The 20,355-nt window shown below is 42.4% G+C and overlaps 1 protein-coding gene and 1 pseudogene across 1 annotated transcript in view; both read left to right on the forward strand.

Moving 5' to 3' along the window:
* The window catches only part of LOC118560417 (protein NLRC3-like), a 70,630-nt gene that overhangs the window by 43,211 nt on the left and 7,064 nt on the right, over nucleotides 1-20,355 (forward strand). The gene's annotated exons all lie outside the window — the stretch shown is intronic.
* Nucleotides 2,499-8,732, forward strand: LOC118560493 (annotated as a pseudogene).

The raw sequence follows: 20,355 nt of genomic DNA on the forward strand, positions 1-20,355 counted from the left end.
GGGGTCATGCGTGACATCCATCTTTCTCAAACTGAGCAAAGGACGATGATCAGTGATGATAGTAAAATGATTGCAACTGAGGTAATGTTTAAAGTGTCTAATTGACCACACGATAGCATACAGTTCTTTGTCATATGTAGACCACTTTCTCTCTGTTTTTGAAAGTACATGACTAGCAAAAGAGACAACCCTTTCCTGTCCCTGTTGTGTCTGAGACAGTACGGCACCGACTGCCAAAATAGATGCGTCTGTACTCAAAATGAAGGGCTGATCAAAGTTGGGAAATGCCATTATTGGAGGCGAAGTCAGTGCATCCTTAAGCGCTTGAAAAGCAGCAGAACAGTCATCTGTCCATTCAAAAACAACCAGTTTTTGGGTAAGCCTATGCAGGGGCTGAGCAATAAAGGCATAGTTATGTACAAACCGTCTGTAATATGAACACAGTCCCAAAAAAGCACGCACCTCAGTTGGTGAGCGTGGAACAGGCTAATTTTTGATGCGTTCAGTGTTTACTGGGTCCAACGCCAGTCCATCTCGAGACACAATGTGCCCCATATACTTTACAGCAGGTTTGCAAAAGTCAAATTTTTTTGGGTTTAATTTTAAACCTGCTTGTCGAAAACGAGTGAGAATGTCTGTGAGATTGCCTAGATGATCTTCAAAGGTTTTCCCCATACAAATTATGTCATCCAAATAAATGACACAGGTTGTCCAGTGAAGTCCTCTTAAAACAAGCTCCATGAGCCTTTGGAAGGTTGGAGGTGAGTTCTTAAGCCCCATTGGCATGACCTTAAATTGGTACAAGCCGTCACCTGTCGTAAATGCAGTCTTTTGTCTGTCTGCCGGATCCATTTGTACTTGCCAGTACCCACTAGACATGTCCATAGTAGAAAAGTACTGAGAACCAGAAAGCGCGTCTAGACTGTCATCAACTCTTGGTAAAGGATGAGCATCAGTAATGGTGACAGAGTTTAGTTTACGAAAATCAACACAAAACCTGTAAGAACCATCCTTCTTTTTCACCATAACCACTGGGCTGGCCCAGGGGCTCGAACTGTCCTCTATCAAATCATGTGACTTAAGAGTTTCAACTTGTTGGCGAAATTCTGCCTTCATGGCTGGAGAGGTGCGGTAAGCTCTCTGTGAGATCGGGGTGTCACAGTTTGTAGCGATTTTGTGTGTCACTATGTCAGTTCTGCCAAAGTCATGTGAATGCTGACTAAACACATCTGCAAAGGAAGTCAAAGTCTCTGTCAGTTGTTTTTTCTGCAAAGGTGTCAGATCTGAGTCTGTACTATCTGCCAGAGGGATCAGTCGGGGGATGTCAGCTGCCCGAGTATCAATGTTACAGAGAGAACTGTCCATAATGGTGAATTCACTCTGGCCCTCTGCTGAGACTGCATGAAAGTGCCCCACATGTGTACCACCATGTAACATAACGTCACTATGCGAAACATTAGCTACTTTAACACAAATAGAACCCCGTTCTACCCTGGCGACCGTCCATGCCATACCAGCAGAGGACTGGTCGGTATAATGTGGTTCAAACACACCAATGTAGCCGTTAGGTAAAAACCCTTTTTGGGGTGCATCCAAAGTAGCAGTGACGACCCTCTCAGACATAGCAGGGATGCTAACGGTGGATGACACCGACACACCCATCATGCAGGGAACATACAGATGTGGACCCACTAGTGACACAGCTGCACCTGCTACATTACACGTCATGTTTCGCGTGTCAACCGTAATGCCATGTGCCACCATAAAATCCCAACCTAAGATAACTGACTTTGTACAGTTTCTGACAACTTTCAGTGTGTGGGTCATGAGTTTATCCGCAATAGTTAGGTTCACATAAATGGAACCTATAGAGTCAAGGGGATCGCCTGTGACACCATTGAGAGGAATAAACTGCTTTACAATGGGTTTTCTATAAAGCACTGGTGTAGCTCTTCTAAAGTCCTCACTAATGACTGAAACATCTGCCCCAGTGTCCAGAAAAGCATGTAGTACAGTGTCCTCAATAACAACTGAAACATATCTCCTCTCTACATCAGTCAAACCCGAAACGTCACTAGTAACTGTGTCATGGCAGGTGTCATTGTCAGTCTGGGCTAGGGAAAAGTCAGTAGCTGGCAATTTGCCCTCATTGTCAGCTACTTGTAGTTTACCTGATCATGGGTTGGATGTGAATGAGACCGAAAACGTACCCGGCTCAGGCTGTGAGAGTGACTACGGCGACCACTTTCATAACGGTTGGGAGAACGGCCACGACTAGTGTAGCCTCTGGTTTCAGAGCTGTAGTCCTGTGTCTGGCGTTCAGAAGATCCCGATCGGATACATAAACCCCGTTGGTTGTGTTTATCCTGTGCATATGGACTGGAACTGTAGTGAGATGTGTTTCGGTCATCTGATGAGTCTCTGCGTCGTGGAGGAGACCCATAGTATCCATCTGATGAATATCGGTCACCCCAGCAGCCACCTGGAGTAGAGCTCCGATGACGAAATCCATAGTCCCGCCTATCCTGGCGATGTGCATCCTGCGGTCGATTGCCAGCTGTAGCTTAGACTTAGACTTAGACTTTCTTTATTGTCATTTTGTATGCACAGAGTGCATACAGAACGAAATTTCGTTTTCACACAGCTCAGAAAGATTGCAGTAACTCCACAGGATACCTTGCAGTGAATTATAGTACAGGATAAGAAGTGCAGTGATGAATCGCAGTCAGTTACAGGATAAGTTTCAATTTGACTTCCGGATAAAGTGCAGCAGTGAACAGTAGGCAGTTGAAATGTAAACAATGTAAACAAATATGCAGTAAGGTGCAGCAGTGGTTTAACAGTAGACAGTTGCATTATAAACAGTTAGTACGTTTCAGGATAAAGTGCAGCAGCGATTTTGCAGGATACGATACAAATGTGCAAATCAGCGAGTCGAGTGTGGTACACAGTCCGTTTTTATACTTCAGCAGTTCAACAGTCTGATGGTAGCAGGGAAAAAGCTTTTGCAGAACCTAGTGGACCTGCAGCGGATGCTGCGAAACCTCTTCCCAGAGGGCAGCAGGGAGAACAGTCCATGTTGGGGGTGTGAGGGGTCCCTGATGATGTTTCGGGCTCGGGACACAGAGCACTGAGATGAAATGTCTTTTATGGAGGGGAGAGGAGCCCCGATGATCCATTCTGCTGTCCTCACCACTCTCCTCACGTTCTTCCAGTCGAAGGCACTGCAGCCTCCACACCACACAGAGAGACAGCTGGTCAGAATACTCTCTATGGTGCTTCTGTAGAAGGTCGTGAGGATGGGTGGGGGCAGGCGGGCTCTCCTCATCCTCCGCAGAAAGTACAGTCGCTTCTGTGCCCTCTTCACCAGTGACGTGGTGTTCACAGTCCAGGTGAGGTTGTCCGTGATGTGCACCCCCAGGAACTTGGTGCTGCTGACCACCTCCACAGCTGTTCAACTCTGTCCGACAGCGTTTCAATAGTCTTTGCCATAGTCTTGAAATCATCTGCAGTAGCTGAGTGGACTCCTAGAGGAGCGGGTGAAGGCGCCTGAGTAGAGTATCCAGGTAAGACAGCAGGGTAAACTGGTGGTGTAGACAAGGGCTGTGAAGGAGGTGTGGTAGCGAACACTCTACTAGCTTGGTGAGCAGTTTCAATCTGCATAGCGAACTGTAGAGCAGTCTCCAGTGTGTCCACGCCCTGTTCATGACATCTCAGCTGTAGGTATGGGTCAAGTCCAGCAATAAAGCGTCGGAATTTTTCCCCCTGTTTGGCATTATCACCATAAGTCGGAAAAGCTTCTTCGACCAACCGGCAAATCTCAGCAGCAAACACAGGAAGGGCTTCACCAGGAAGGCGACTGCGTGCATTAATATAGCTTTGGAAAGTCGACAAATAAGCAGTTTTTTCAAAAACGCTCTTCAGCTTATCTTTTGTGGCTGAATAGTCCCCTTTTACAGCATCAGATAGACTATCCCAGTAACTAAAAGCAGCACCACCTAAACATGTAGGTAGCAGTTTCACCAAACTATCCGCTGTGGTATCAGGATCAGCCGCAACCATCACTTCGAAACGTCTGCACCATTTAGAAAAATCTTCTTGTCCGTCCCCCATGAAAACGTGGCTGTAATGAGGTCTGGCACGAGTACTTGTAGAATGAAAAGGTAATTGATCCCAAAAATTACTTGCCATGGCTGTGTATTCGTCTCCGTTGTCGGCAGTATAGAGACGGGGGTGAAGGTGGAGCAAGACAAAAGAGAGAGAAAAAAAATCCGTCTTCAGCAGCCGCTATATACACCGCTCAGTACGTGCAGCATGAGCTATGTGCGGTTAGCAGTTGTAGCATGTGCTCACCGCTCCATGCGCCGCAAACGTCCACACATCCGCTGCCACCAATGTAACACTACGAGAGGAACTGTCTCGGTGTTACGAGAATCTTAGAGGTCGTGGGTGGAGAAAGAGCAGGACACTGAGAGGGAATAGCGTAGCGGTCCAGACGTTTATTTAACCTCCTTACTTTTTTTCTTTAACACACACAGCCCCCGTCCCGGGCTCACTCCTAGGCTACAACAACCAAAAACCCCCGAAGAAGAAAAACAACAAAACAACTCCTCTTAAAGGCATAGCACACTTCGTTAGTTATGCATCAACTGTAACACGTAACTGATCTTGTATGTCAAAACATCAATTCCTAAAGGAAAAATAAATCATCTTACAATATTGTATCTGTTTGTAATTATTATTGTTCTATTGTTCTTTTTTGCAAAAAAAGAACATACAAGCATCAGCATCAGCTATGACGAGGGAGGCTGCAGCCCTGCAGGACCCTCCTTCCCGCATCTATGGGAACCACCAGTAGACCTGCAGTCTGAGAGTGAAGTGCTCTGTTAGACACAGAAGGGGTAATTAGAGCTCTGATATTTGATATTATATAATATTAGGGCTTTAGACATTAGAAGAAGAATTTTAAATTCTATTCTGGATTTAACAGGAAGCCAATGAAGGGAAGCTAAAATTGGAGAAATATGATCCCTCTTGTTGATTTTCATCAGAACTCTTGCTGCATTATTTTGGATCAGCTGAAGACTTTGAACTGCATTTTGAGGACTTCCTGATAGTAAAGAATTACAATAGTCCAGCCTTAAAGTAACAAATGCATGGACTAGATTTTCAGCATCACCCCTGGACAGACTTTTTCTAATTTTGTGTGATGATTCTGGCACTGGAGCTGATTCTGTTCACAGTTAATACCCCTTTCCAGTCTCCACCCCGTTGCAATCAACCTCTACTGGTTTCACCTGTCTCCACCTGCATAAGAGCTCTGTCCTCATCAGTCTCCAGTGCCAGATCGTTTTCGAACCTTGTGTGAGTGACTTTCCAGCGTTGTATCTTGCTGTCTGTCCCAGCACTTGACCCCGACCTGTAACCAGTATTTTTGAGCCTGCCTTTTCCTAGCCTTTGTCTGCCTGCCTGGTCCCCTGTCTCCTGGAACCCATACCCTTGGACTGCCTCCTAGTGTACCGGATTTTGGATTTGGACCTGGACCCCCCCACTTGGATTTCCCCATGTACCTCGCCTGGATTGCTGGATTCCCCGATACTGGACCTGGATTGCCTCGTGACAAACGCCCTCTGGAAAGCTCCAAGTCTGACTGACTTCCTCCTCAGCCACTCAACGGCTTCAGTCTCGCCTGTGGACGGATCGGCTCCCGTGGCAGCAGGTCTGTACTGCCCGGCTCTCCTTAGTTTAAGGTCAGTTCTCAGAAAAGTATCTCCGCTCACTTTATTACTGAGTCTAAACCTTTGCCTTTGCCTCCAGGAAGTTCCAGCCAGTGAGCGCGAGCCGTGAGAGTCAACGCCCGTTTCCCGCAGTTTGATAATAAACTTTTTAAGAACGTCACTGACCTGTTGTGGTGAATCTTGGGTCCAGCTTTCGGTTCATTACATTTTGGGGACATTCCTGAGGTGAAAAAAGGATACTCTGGAAACCTGTTTAATATGGGATTTAAATGACATGTCTTGGTCAAAAATAACACCAAGATTTTTTACTTTATTACCAGAGGCCAAGTTAATGCCATCCAGATTAAGTGATTGATTAGGAAGTTTATTATTTGAGGTCAAGAAGTCAAAAGATTACACCTCCGTCTTTTCAGAATTTAACTGCAGGAAATTTGAAGTTATTCAGCTTTTAATGTCATTAAGACATAACTGTAGTTGAAGTAATCGATTGGATTCATCCGGATTTATGGATAAATGTAGCTGAGTGTCATCAGCATAACAGTGGAAATTAATCCCATGCTGTCTGATAATTTTGCCAATCGGAAGCATATATATAGTAAATAGAATTGGTCCAAGGACTGAACCCTGTGGTACTCCACAAGTGACCCTAGAGTTTGAGGAAGATTTATTATTAACATGAACAAACTGGAATCTGTCCGACAGATAAGATTTAAACCAGCCTAATGCTTTCCCCTTAATCCCTACAGTATGTTCAAGTCTTTGTAGGAGAATATTGTGATCAACTGTATCAAATGCAGCACTGAGATCTAACATGACAAGTACAGACACAAGTCCATTATCTGAGGCCATGAGAATATCAATAGTGACCTTCACCAGAGCTGTTTCAGTGCTATGATGAGCTCTGAAGCCTTACTGAAACTCCTCAAGTAGGTCATTAGTTTGTAAATGTTCTCAAAGTTGATTAGCATCTACTTTCTCAAGAATTTTAGATAAGAAAAGAAGATTAGATATAGGTCTGTAATTTATTAACTCATCTTGATCCAGAGAAGGTTTCTTAAGTAAAGGTTTAATAACAGCTACTTTAAAAGCCTGTGGTACATATCCATTTACCAAGGATAGATTAATCATGTCTAAAATAGAGCCACTGATCAAAGGGAATACCTCCTTAAACAACTTGGTTGGGATTGGGTCTAACATACAGGTAGAAGGTTTAGATGAAGCTAAAATTTTAGATAGCTCAGAAAGCTCTACTGCTTCTCAACAGTTCAAACACCGCACGGGTTCTAAAGATTCCTCCAACGCTGCCTTACTTACTGAGGACGAGGTAATAATGTTTGGGAGGATGCCAATTATTTTATTTTTAATGGAATCAATTTTATTTAAGAAGAATCCCATAAAATCATTACTGCTAAGAGCTATGGGAATGGATGGATCAACGGAGCTATGACTCTGTGTAAGTTTGGCAACTGTACTGAAGAGAAATCCAGGATTATTTTGTTCTCCTCAATAAATGATGAAAAATATGCTGCTCTAACTCTGCGAAGGGTCTTTTTATACAACAGTAGACTGTCTTTCCAGATTAGGTAAGATTCCTTATGGTGTGAAGAGCGCCATTTTCTCTTCAATTTCCTAACATTGTGCTTCAAGGAACGCAGCTCTGAATTAAACCAGGGAGTCAGCTTCCTCCGAATAATCACCTTCTTTTTCCATGGGAGCTACATTGTCTAATGCAGAACGCAATGAGGAAGTCACGCCGTTAACAAAGTCATCTTACTGCAAGAGGTGTGGAGTGAGAAGGACTTTCTCTACTTGAAAACGAAGCTGGCCTCTACTCATCGTAACTCTCATTACTTCAAAAGCGGAGTCACAGGAAGTGGACTGGCCATTCTTTCCAAACTCCAAATCCTTGACATGTCCCTTTATCGCTACTCTTTGAACGGTTACGCTTACATGGTTCACCATGGGGACTGGTTTGGAGGCAAAGCCGTTGGAATGGCCATTCTGAATCTGGCGGCCCTGACTGCAAACGTCTATGTCACACAACTGTATGCAGAATACAGCAGAGAGAAGGAGTCTTACCTGTCCCACAGAGTGGTCCAGGCCTGGGAGCCGCAGCAGTTCATCCGCCATACGTCTACAGGAGCAGATGTAGTCATTGTGGGAGGTGACATCAACATGCACCCTTAAGAAGTCGGCTGCAGACTACTGATGTCTTACACTGGACTGAGGGACTCTTGAGTAGAAACAGCTAAATTTGATGGGTGTGAAAATGGTATGACTTTATTTGCAGATGACCTCTTCATCAGTACAAATTAGCTTGTCCCCTTTGAGAAAGGTATTTGGATCGACTACATCTTGTTCAAGGGTTCCTCCAAAGCCGCCGTTAATTGTGATTTCATGTCAACCAACAAAAGCTCCATTTCTGGCCATCCTCTCCCATATTCTGATCAGGAGGCTCTCACTGCCGAGTTATCGCTAGAATCTCACAATCCAGCTCAGACTGGAAGTGACAAGACTCAGGACAATCCGGCAGAGAAGCTAGCTGAGCTGGTTGACACTCTAACCGAGGCACGCGCAAAAGTCAAAATGGGCTTGCACTGCGCTGAGAGGATGTGCTGCATACACTGGATTGATGGGTTTGGCTCTGCTCTTCCTGGAGCTGGCCATAGCAGCGGTTCCCTGCTTCGCATTGCGAACCCAGCAGCCTTTCCCTCATATATCCTTCTACCTGCTGGCCGCCCTTTGCTTCTCTACCCTGTTTATCTCCTCTCTGCTGTACATCTTTTATACCATGGAGCTGAAGTCTCTCCAGGGGGCAGAAGATCAGATGAGGCTGGCTGTAGGTAGTCTGTAAGAAAAGCTTAGAGGGTTCCCTGTGGCTCAGCCTCACAATGTTCCACAAAGGTCCACAGAGGGACAACAGCCCAGTGCTTTGGATCCAGAGAAATAACTTCAAACTAAAAGCTTATAGCAAAAGGTCTTTGAAGTCAGCTTTAGTCTGCTCCTCTAAATTTGCTTTTGAGTTTAAGAATAAGGCCTCAGAATGAACTGTGAGTAGGAAACCTTTCTGAAAGTAGTGCAGACACACGCGTTGAAATTTTTATACTTTTACAAAGTCATCTGCAAGCTTTTTTATTTCTTCTTCCTCTTGTTGACTTCTTTGTGTCGTGTTCATTTCAGTTTTTCTGTCTTATGGACTTTTACTGTGAAGCTCTTGGGGAATTAATCTATGAAAACTGCTGGATGAATATTTCCTTCCTTCCTAATTGTTCTGGTTCCTCCACAGAGTGGACCAGCAGAACTCAGAGGTTCCCAGAGGTCCGTCTGCCCGGCAGCATCAAACCCAGCTGGACTCCATATTTATGGTCTGTACATGTACAACAACTACTTTTACATCGGTTCTGTTCAGTCGTCTCCATGCTGGACTTTGTGGACCAGTGGACCATCAGTCTGTCCAACATGGTTCTGATGTTTGGATCCATGATCTCAGTCTGATGTGTCCTTCATATATTATTCTGTTCCAGCTGCTGGAGGACAACATTGTCACTTTTGTGAAGAAGGAGCTGAAGAAGTTCCAGAAGGTTCTGAGTCCAGATGACCCAGACTGCTCAGAGAGTCAGAGAGATGATGAGGAGGTGTTGGAAGGTGAGGATGAAGAGCAGAGGAGGAGCAGCAGAGAGGCAGTGATGAAGATCACTCTGAACTTCCTGAGGAGGATGAAGCAGGAGGAGCTGGCTGACCGTCTGGAGAGCAGTAAGAGGATTTCTATAAAGATTTAACCTGATGGATAAATCACACATTTACTGATGTCTGAAGAGATGGAATCACATTTATTCACATCATCTTCAGAAGATCATTTGGTTTCCTTCCTAAATTAACTTTTTTGTGTTTATTTAGAACAACCTGCTCCATTTTGTCAACCTAAGTTTAAATCTGGTCTGAAGGAGAAGTTCCAGTGTGTGTTTGAGGGGATCGCTAAAGCAGGAAGTCCAACCCTTCTGAACCAGATCTACACAGAGCTCTACATCACAGAGGGAGGGACTGGAGAGGTCAATGAGGAACATGAGGTCAGACAGATTGAAACAGCATCCAGGAAACCACACAGACCAGAAACAACCATCAGACAAGAAGACATCTTTAAAGTCCCACCTGGAGGAGATCAACCAATCAGAACAGTGATGACAAAGGGAGTGGCTGGCATTGGGAAAACAGTCTTAACTCAGAAGTTCACTCTGGACTGGGCTGAAGACAAAGCCCACCAGAACATCCACTTCATATTTCCATTCACCTTCAGAGAGCTGAATGTGCTGAAAGAGAAAAAGTTCAGCTTGGTGGACCTTGTTCATCACTTCTTTACTGAAAGCAAAGAAATCTGCAGCTTTGAACACTTCCAGGTTCTGTTCATCTTTGATGGTCTAGATGAGAGTCGACTTCCTCTGGACTTCCAGAACCAGGAGATCCTGACTGATGCTACAGAGTCCACCTCAGTGGATGTTCTGCTGACAAACCTCATCAGGGGGAAACTGCTTCCCTCTGCTCGCCTCTGGATAACCACACGACCTGCAGCAGCCAATCAGATCCCTCCTGAGTGTGTTGGCATGGTGACAGAGGTCAGAGGGTTCACTGACCCACAGAAGGAGGAGTACTTCAGGAAGAGATTCAGAGATGAGGAGCAGGCCAGGAGGATCATCTCCCACATGAAGACATCAAGAAGCCTCCACATCATGTGCCACATCCCAGTCTTCTGCTGGATCACTGCTACGGTTCTGGAGGACGTGTTGGAGACCAGAGAGGGAGGAGAGCTGCCCAGCACCCTGACTGAGATGTACATCCACTTCCTGGTGGTTCAGACCAAAGTGAAGAAGGTCAAGTATGATGGAGGAGCTGAAACAGATCCACACTGGAGTCCAGAGAGCAGGAAGATGATTGAGTCTCTGGGAAAACTGGCTTTTGATCAGCTGCAGAAAGGAAACCTGATCTTCTATGAATCAGACCTGACAGAGTGTGGCATCGATATCAGAGCAGCCTCAGTGTACTCAGGAGTGTTCACTCAGATCTTTAGAGAGGAGAGAAGAGGACTGATCCAGGACAAGGTGTTCTGCTTCGTCCATCTGAGTGTTCAGGAGTTTCTGGCTGCTCTTCATGTTCATCGGACCTTCATCACCTATGGTGTCAACCTGATGAAAGAAACACAAACATCTAAGAAGTCTTTATTTTCTAAGAAACCTAAACTAAAGTCTCTTCACCAGAGAGCTGTTGATCAGGCCTTACAGAGTCCAAATGGACACCTGGACTTGTTCCTCCGGTTCCTCCTGGGACTTTCACTGCAGACCAATCAGAGAATCCTACAAGGTCTGCTGAAACAGACAGGAAGTAGCTCACTGACCAATCAGGAAACAGTTCAGTACATCAAGGAGAAGATCAGTGAGAATGTGTCTGCAGAGAAAAGCATCAATCTGTTCCACTGTCTGAATGAACTGAAGGATCGTTCTCTAGTGGAGGAGATCCAACAGTCTCTGAGTTCAGGAAGTCTCTCCACAGATAAACTGTCTCCTACCCAGTGGTCAGCTCTGAGCTTCATCTTAGTGTCATCAGCAGAACATCTGGATGTGTTTGACCTGAAGAAATATTCTGCTTCAGAGGAGGTTCTTCTGAGGCTGCTGCCAGTGGTTAAAGCCTCCAACAAAGCTCTGTAAGGACACACATTGTTGCTGATTTTATTTCTGATAGTGAAAAATCTGATAATGAGGTAAATATTGATTCATGTTGCTTCAGTTAATTTATAATGAACCAGTTCATAACAAAAGGCAACATAAATATGTGTAAAATCAGACAGATCCATCAATCTTTCCAATGAGAACATTGGTGACTGTACAGAAATCAACAATATTTCTGATGAACTGTTTAATAGCAGATTTTTCTCCCTGTCTCCTCAGACTGAGTGGCTGTAACCTCTCAGAGAGAAGCTGTGAAGCTCTGTTCTCAGTTCTCAGCTCCCAGTCCTCCAGTCTCAGAGAACTGGACCTGAGTAACAACAACCTGCAGGATTCAGGAGTGAAGCTTCTCTCTGCTGGACTGGAGAGTCCAAACTGCAGACTGGAAACTCTCAGGTACAAAGTTCTCCATCCTGTTGAAACCAGATATCTGTCCATTACCTGCTAAAACGTGATGGAAATGTTAGTTCACTGATAGATTTGTTAACTTTTTTTTGCCTATAAAAAGAAACCAGGCACAGATTCATCGTAGAGTGATTCTCAAAGGTTTTATTTTGTGACCAATTTGAAGAATGAAATATATTCAGGAGCCCCATCCCAATAAAATGTGTCAGAATTATAACTTTTATATTTTTCTGTTTTAATGCATTAATTCTAATAATAAAATATAATAATAATAATAGTCGAGCCTTTAGCTAAAAGAGCAATAAATTCATGCCATGAATAAATTACAGAAATAATATAATAAATAAGTTCACAGTTTAAAATTAGTCCAAGTACATCCATGCTAATAACAGTTAAAAAGGTTTAGGGTTTGATATTCAATTATAGTGAGACATCTCACCTTTGCCAGCTTTGTACGTGAATTACGTGACATAGTGAGTGCTCTTACCTTAAACTATCTTTAATATATTTTCTCCGGAAAAATCATTGTTCCATCAAGTAAGCTAGAAAAAACTGTTCATGTTGAAGTTTAATGTGTTCTACACACTTCTGCCTTGGAAAACATTCGTGTTTGTGAGAATGACTTTGCTCAGAAAGAACTTGAATATGGTTTGAAAGTATTTTGGGTAAAGAATATGAAAAAATGTCTCAGCGATATATTTGTGTTAAAGCTAAGCTAGCTAAGTATGGAAAGACTCTTAAAAAACAATTTTTAGAAACGCAGAAATATACTAAAAATCATACTACAGAAAAACAAGTTTAAATAAGTGGGATTTGTAGTTCTGTAATGAGTCTGCGTTCCTGATGGTTTGGGGCGGCAGCAGCAAAGTTTTGGTTCCTAAAAGCCGTTTATGTGATCATTACTCAGAATCCATTTTAAATTTTAAATACATTATATTAAATGGTTCCTAGCAGCTAGTATTTCATCATTATTGCCACACTTTTTAACTATATAATCACAACAATATAAAAGTTTTTTAGCCCGACTCGTACCTGCAGTGAAAACAAAGGATGAAACTAAAATGTTCACGGCCTGCAGCTCCTTCTCTCTCTGGAAAGACGACACATGTTAATTTTAACTATCCATGAACCTCATCATCAATAAAATTCAGAGACCCAGAATAAACAAGATGAAAATAAGGCAAAATAATATCAAGCCATTAATATTAATGACACACTTCAGTTACATTAGGTTTTATCCCTTTTTAGGAGTTTATTAACATTACGATGTGTTCTGAAAGCAGCCCAGCTTAGCGCAGGTTCTGCTACATGTTGCTGCCACTGAGAGACCTGATGTCTCCTCCACCGTCATCATCAGCCATGGCAGCTGTTGACGGCCCTGCCACAAACATTTCTGATAGTTTTGAACATTTGGCAGCAAGTGCTTGAAAAGCAATTTGTTGTTTTTATTCACACAGTTTCTCTGAGCCTCCTCACTTTTTCTCTATCTCAGCATCCTAAATTATACCTAAAGGTCGTTTATTTACAATGAACCAGTTCACAATAAAAGGGAACATAAAGACGTGTAAAATCAGAAAGATCCATCAATCTTTCCAAGGAGAACATTGGTGACTGTAAAGAAATCAACAATATTTCTGATGAATTGTTTAATAGCAGATTTTTCTCCCTGTCTCCTCAGACTGAGTGGCTGTAACCTCTCAGAGAGAAGCTGTGAAGCTCTGTCCTCAGTTCTCAGCTCCCAGTCCTCCAGTCTCAGAGAACTGGACCTGAGTAACAACAACCTGCAGGATTCAGGAGTGAAGCTTCTCTCTGCTGGACTGGAGAGTCCAACCTGCAGACTGGAAACTCTCAGGTACAAAGTTCTCCATCCTGTTGAGACCAGATTTCTGTCCATTAACTGCTAAAAACATGATAGAAATGTTAGTTTATTGACATTTTTCAATATGCAATCTTGACTCTACAATATTTACAGTTTCTGTCCTGAAATATTTACACACATATTTAACAATCTATACAGTAAAATATATTATATCTAATATACATAACACTACTGTATATAGTATATATTTTTGATTATCTGACATTTTTATATTTGTGTACTGGTTGGAGCTGGCTTTAATCTCATTGTACATGTGTGGAACATGGTGTACAATGACAATAATAAACATTCTGATTCTGTTATATTATTCATCTAGATTGTGCAGAATAATGTTCTTCTATGTTTATGGTGCAAAAATAATGGTTCAAAAAGGCATTAATATGAAAAGTTCAGTGCAGTGCAAAATAAAAACGTTCAGTTGTGTACTATTTAAATGTATTATAAAAAGTTGGGCAACGTTGGTAGTGCAAAATAATGATGCAAGTGTGATGCAGAGTCCAGTTTAGAGTTCAACAGTCTGATAGTAACAGGGGAAAAGCTACTCCCATAACTAGGACCCAATGTTTTTGAAGGTGAAGTTGTTTGTTTGGGCTTGACTTTCTTTCTGAGAGAAATAATTTAATTATCTCTCAGTTTCCCACAATAAAGCGGAATATTAGTGGTAGATAGTTTGTCCATTCCATGTCCCAGTTTCCTGGTCATCACGTCTGCCAGAGTTGATTCAGCACATCCCAAACACACGCAGGCCAGAGCCCAGAGTGACAGGCAAACTAGTGATGAGACAGCAAGAGAATGAGATGCAGTAAGTGGGGAAAATATGGGAAAAAGTTTAACAAAGAGTAGAAGAAAGGGAGCGCACTGAAAGACTGGAGCTGACCTCAGATGGGAGATTTCTCAAAGACATTCTGCTGATTCTGCAAGTGTGAAATATGTACTCACCATACGCTGCTAATGCCATTGATCCAAACCACTGCTTTATTCTTTATCTCAGCTTCAATTATTGACTCCAATTAGATTAAAAAATATTAAAGCGATCTAGACACCAGAACAATGGTTCTACTGGGACCACCAGTTTATCGTTGGTATTTTAGGTAGTTTAAAGTTTGTTTAAAGCAAGAACCTTTTGCAGTTTGTCAGTTTACAGATTTTCCCTTCGAGTGAAGCTTAAGTCAGGATTCATCTGTTTAAATGTGTCAGATGTTACTTTTTTATAACCTACAGAACAAAATACAGTTTGATTTCTATTTTTTGCTTATTAAAACAACATCATGTGTTGAATCGTGTGTCTGCAGCTTGTCAGGCTGTCTGGTCTCAGAGGAAGGCTGTGTTTCTCTGAAATCAGCTCTGAGCTCCAACCCCTCCCATCTGAAAGAGTTGGACCTGAGCTACAATCATCCAGGAGACTCAGGAGTGAAGCTGCTGTCGGCTGTACTGAAGGATCGACGCTGGAGACTGGAAGCTCTCAGGTATGGAGGAACTTTCTTGACAAAGTTTTGACTGATTTATGATCCCAGATCTTAAATCAAAACCTCTTCAATTAAATCCCACCCATCCCTCTCCTACCCCTCTTATCACCTGCAGTCAGAATAATTGCATAGCTTACTTAAATAATTCTAAAGGTTAATTAGGAATAATTTAATGCAGTGTTCCATGGTGGGAAGAGTCATGATGATGATGCAAATCCTGGCAACTCAGCATGATGGTCTCGTAGTGGATATTAATAATTATCAATCAAGAGAAAAGAAAAGATGCATCTTTGTCTTTGTAAGTTATTTAATTCAAAGGCGAGAAACGTCTGAATGTTTCTGTCCCCTAATGTCTCCTAAATGCTGATAACCCAGGGTCCAGACCAGGAAGCAGAGCCGTAGTTTAACACTCCCCTCTGCAGCTTCTGTACTGTTACCCACCCATTACCCTATTGAGACGGTGTCTTTCCCACGGCCAAAACTGAATAGATCAAGGCGGATTTAAAAGGAGCAAATCATAAAAAACAGATAAACATCAATATGACTCAACTTTAACCAAAAAATAAAACAATTAAATGTGGTCTATTGAATATAAGGTCTAAAATTCTAGCTTCATCTAGACCTTCTACCTGTATGTTAGACCCAATCCCAACCAAGTTGTTTAAGGAGGTATTCCTAAAAAGGAGATGAGGTGTTCTCCAGGAATAAGCTGGTTTAGAGCGGCAAGGTGTATGGAATGTGTCCCCGTTAAAAGACACGGAAGCAGATGTCTGGTTTTGTTGTAGATTTACTGTGGTTCTACAGAGATATACAAATAATAATCAGTGCAAAACACCATACAAATATACATAAAATATGTATATCCAAACATGAAAGATTGTATTTAGCAATATCACACCTATGACTCATATCTTGTGAGCATGAATACAGCACACATTAAACGTGGTGAAAATTAGCTTAGTAGCTGAACATCAAGCAGCATAAAATGCTTAACATTAGACATATAATCATGAGATATGCAAATAACACCATACAGCAAATAAAACACCATCAAACTCACCTTCTGACATGTACACACAGCAAGTCCACTAGGCAAACACATGTAAAGGATGAATTTTAGGGAAAAAACGGGAAATAATGAACTGTACGCTGCTGCATCAGTAGGAAAAACTCTCAGCCAAATCCCATATTAAAAAGGTTTCCAGAGTTTCCTCTTTTCCACCTTCTAAATTAGAAACATTCTGTCCAGGAGCAATGCTGAAAACTAGTCCATGCATTTGTTACTTCAAGGCTGGACTATTGTAATTCTTTACTACTATCAGGAAGTCCACAAAATGCAGTTCAAAGCCTTCAACTGATCCAAAATGCTGCAGAAGGAGTTCTGATGAAAATCAACAAGAGGGATCATATTTCTCCAATTTTAGCCTTCCTTCATTGGCTTCCTGTTAAATCAAGAATAGAATTTAAAATTCTTCTTCTAATGTATAAAGCCCTTAATAATCAAGCTCCATTATATATCAGAGCTCTGATTACCCCGCATGTTCCTAACAGAGCACTTCGCTCTCAGACTGCAGGTCTGCTGGTGGTTCCTAGAGTCTCTAAAAGTAGAATGGGAGGCAGATCCTTTAGCTATCAGGCTCCTCTCCTGTGGAACCAACTCCCAGTTTTGGTCCGTGAGGCACACACCCTGTCTACTTTTAAGACTAATCTTAAAACTTTCCTTTTTCACAAAGCTTCTAGTCAGAGTGGCTCCTGAGCTATCTCTATAGTTCTGCTGCTATAGGCTTAGGCTACTGGAGGACATCAGGGCCTATTTTTCTCACTCTGCTGAGTTCTCCTACTGCTCTCCAATCTGCATTGCTTGTCGTCATTTCAGCTTTTAACTTTTTGTTCTGTAGTTTTTCTCTTCATAGAAGGTACACCTGGTCTGGCGTTCTGTTAGCTGTGACATCATCCAGGGGAAACAGATCATCCTCTATTACCATCTAACATAGAAAGTACTCCTGGGTCAATGTGAGCTTCTGTGCTTTCTGTGTCTCTGCTCTGTCTTCTCTAAGCCCCAGAGGGTCGAGGCAGATGAGCGTTCACACTGAGCCTGGTTCTGGTTCTGCTGGAGGTTCTCCTCCCTGTTAAAGGGGAATTTTCCTCTCCACTGTCGCTTCATGCATGCTCAGTATGAGGGATTGCTGCAAAGCCATCAACAATGCAGACGACTGTCCACTGTGGCTCTACGCTCTTTCAGGAGGAGTAAATGCTGCTTGGAGAGATTTGATGCAACCTGCTGGGTTTCCTTAGAGAGGAAACTTTCTGACCAACCTGGAGGATCTGATTGAGTCTGACTTTGGAAAGTGCCATGAGATGACATGTTTCATGAATTGCCGCTATATAAATAAAATTTGATTGAATTAAATGAACGCAGTCAGGAAACAGAGTCAAGAGAAAAAGAAAACATTAAACTTTTATACATTCTGGGTTGACAAAGAAAGCGGGAGTAATCTTTAGAGGAGTGCAGCCACTGGTACGATCCAGTTCCTATCTAACTCAACTGTTCTCTGCGTCCTTGGATGTGGAAACACAGTAAATCTGTAAGCATGAGAGCTTCTTTATCACAGGAAAGTTATGCAGGTGCATCCAGACCAGATATGTCGGAAAGATTTAAAAATACAAAGATCAATAATCATAATCTGAGGATCTGTAAATTAAACTATCTGCAATAGACGAGTGACGTTTTGAAGGCAGGACTGTGGTGCAGTTTCCAGGCTCACCACCAGGGGGCGTTTTGAGTCATGTCAGAAGAGATGTTAAATGGTGTTTCTGGAAGCAGTGAGGATCTTTACAAGCTGAGTTTTAGAAGCAGTCTATGTGGTATTTCCTGACAGTGTGTGTCCTTAAGACTGCTAAGTTTTGTTTTTTGTCCCATCAGAATAATTTGTTAAGCAGGTTTATTGTTCTGGATCTTTAGACTTTAGACTCTCTAAAGTCTAAAGTATTTTCTGTCAGCTCATTATAGCTGACAGCAGATATGGCTAACTAAGATAACTTTTTCCCTTTAGTTGGTGATTCTGATCATGTTAAGTTGCCTTGTTTGCTTGATCTCCACATTATCAGTGATTGAAGAACAAGACTGGAAGAACATAAAACAGTTTTTATTTGTTCCCAGATCTGGTTTGGGCTCCAAATAAAGGCCTGTTAGGTTTACTAGACAGCATGTGGCTGTAATGATTTGTGTGATCTACTAATATGAGGTTGTGATAACATCAGATTATAATTTGTGTTTTCATTAGTTTATTATAGTAGAACCACACACATACAGAGACCTAAATCTGCTTATTAAAGAAAGCAGAAAGCATCACTTGGCCTGGTCATTGGATCTGGGGTCATCCAGGCATTTAACCAGAGCCCACCCTGAGATCACCACCATAGTGAGCCAGACATTAATTTTAGAAATCATCATTACAAGTGGAGTAGATGATCCAGATTCTGGCAGTGTAAAAATGAACTAAGAAACCTGATGTTAGAACAGACACTGAGGTGGAAATGATGGTGATGGTAAGAGGACTTCCAGCCTGCAGGACTCTGAGCTCCAAAAACAAATGTCAGAATAACATTAAAAAGATGCAAACATAAAACTGTAACTAGTTTTCTGAACAAGTGGAGATGTTTCAGTGACAGGAAGAAACAGAAGGAGGATGTTCAACATTTAGAAAAGATCATCTAACATGCAGAGAAATAAGTAGAGGAACTGGTCTAGAATATGTATTAGAGAGAATAATAAATAAGGTTAAATTAACTGTATTTAACTATTATAATCCTTGTATAAAGTTAGATGTGAATCAGTTAATGCAGAATAAAGGTGGAGATAATCAGTAATATGTGGTGACTTTAATGCACATGGAATATCCATCCATCTAACAATGATCCAATTATTAATTACTACCTTTAGTTTTATTGCATCAGTGACATTACTGCAGGTTCCCAACGCCTATTGAACACATTCATTTAAAGTCTGGTCAAGTTGGTTCTTCTCTCCATTTAGTACCTGGCCCAAACTTTCAGCACCACCAGTTGTAGGATGGAGGTTCTGCCTTCAACCAATCAGTTGTTCTGCATTTCAAGGCTGCAGTGAGCAGCAGATTGAAGAGGTAGAACTTTGCTGGTCCCTCTGACCGTCTGAGGTGAGACCCAACAATGCAGAACTGGGTTCTGTTGATATGTTGGCTTTAAAAGCTGCTTTAAAGTCTCAGATCCATCCATTCAGAACTCATCCAGCTTGGATCAGGACCATGTAGCCTAGATCAGTGGTTTTCAATAGGTGAGGCATGCCTCCTCGTGGGGGCGCCAAAGAGTCGCAGGAAAGGCGCCAAGAAGACAGCGCTGCCGCTGAACTCTGAGAAACCGGTCATCAGCATCTGAACGGGCTGCATGATCAGTTCTGAGAGTATTTTGGAGAGGAGCCACTGGGAAACCAGTGGGTCAGAAACCCCTTCTCTTTCCCACCCACAGTCCACGATGAACTGAGCATCCAAGAGGAGGAGGCTCTAGTTGAGCTCAGCTCAAATGTGGACTTAAAACAGAGACTGGTGGAAATGCTGATTACGCGATTCTGGTTGAGTGTTGAGAGCGAGTTTCCTCATGCGTCCACCAAAGCCATGAGTCCCGATGCCCTTCACCTCCACTTACCTGTGTGAATGTGGGTTTTCCGCTCTCACCCTGATCAAAAACTAATACCGGTCAAGGCTACAAGTGCAGGATGACTTGCTGCTGTTTCTTTCTTCTCTACAACCCAACGTAGAACAGCTTTGCACATCAAAGGCGTGTCCTCATTGTTCGCATTGAGAATGCTTGAGAACATGATTGTTAAAATAGAAACAGGTTTAAATTGTGTATAATTGGCCTAAAAAATAAATCACAATATGGAATATGTTGACGTCTGTTAAAGTCAGGTTATCTTTTTAATTATTATTAGTATTTCAGTTGATGTCTCCTGTTGACGTGAGTTCAGTTTGACGTTGGCATCTGTTTAGTTCAGTTTGTCTGCTGTTGAAAACAATCGTTTATGAATTTACTAGTTATCTTTAACTATTCCAAGGGGAGGCTCACATTCAATGAATTAGAAAACCCCTGGCCTAGTTATAGTCCGTGGGCCAGAATCT

This window comes from Fundulus heteroclitus, unplaced genomic scaffold (genome assembly GCF_011125445.2).
Source record: "Fundulus heteroclitus isolate FHET01 unplaced genomic scaffold, MU-UCD_Fhet_4.1 scaffold_43, whole genome shotgun sequence".
Lineage (NCBI taxonomy): Eukaryota > Metazoa > Chordata > Actinopteri > Cyprinodontiformes > Fundulidae > Fundulus > Fundulus heteroclitus.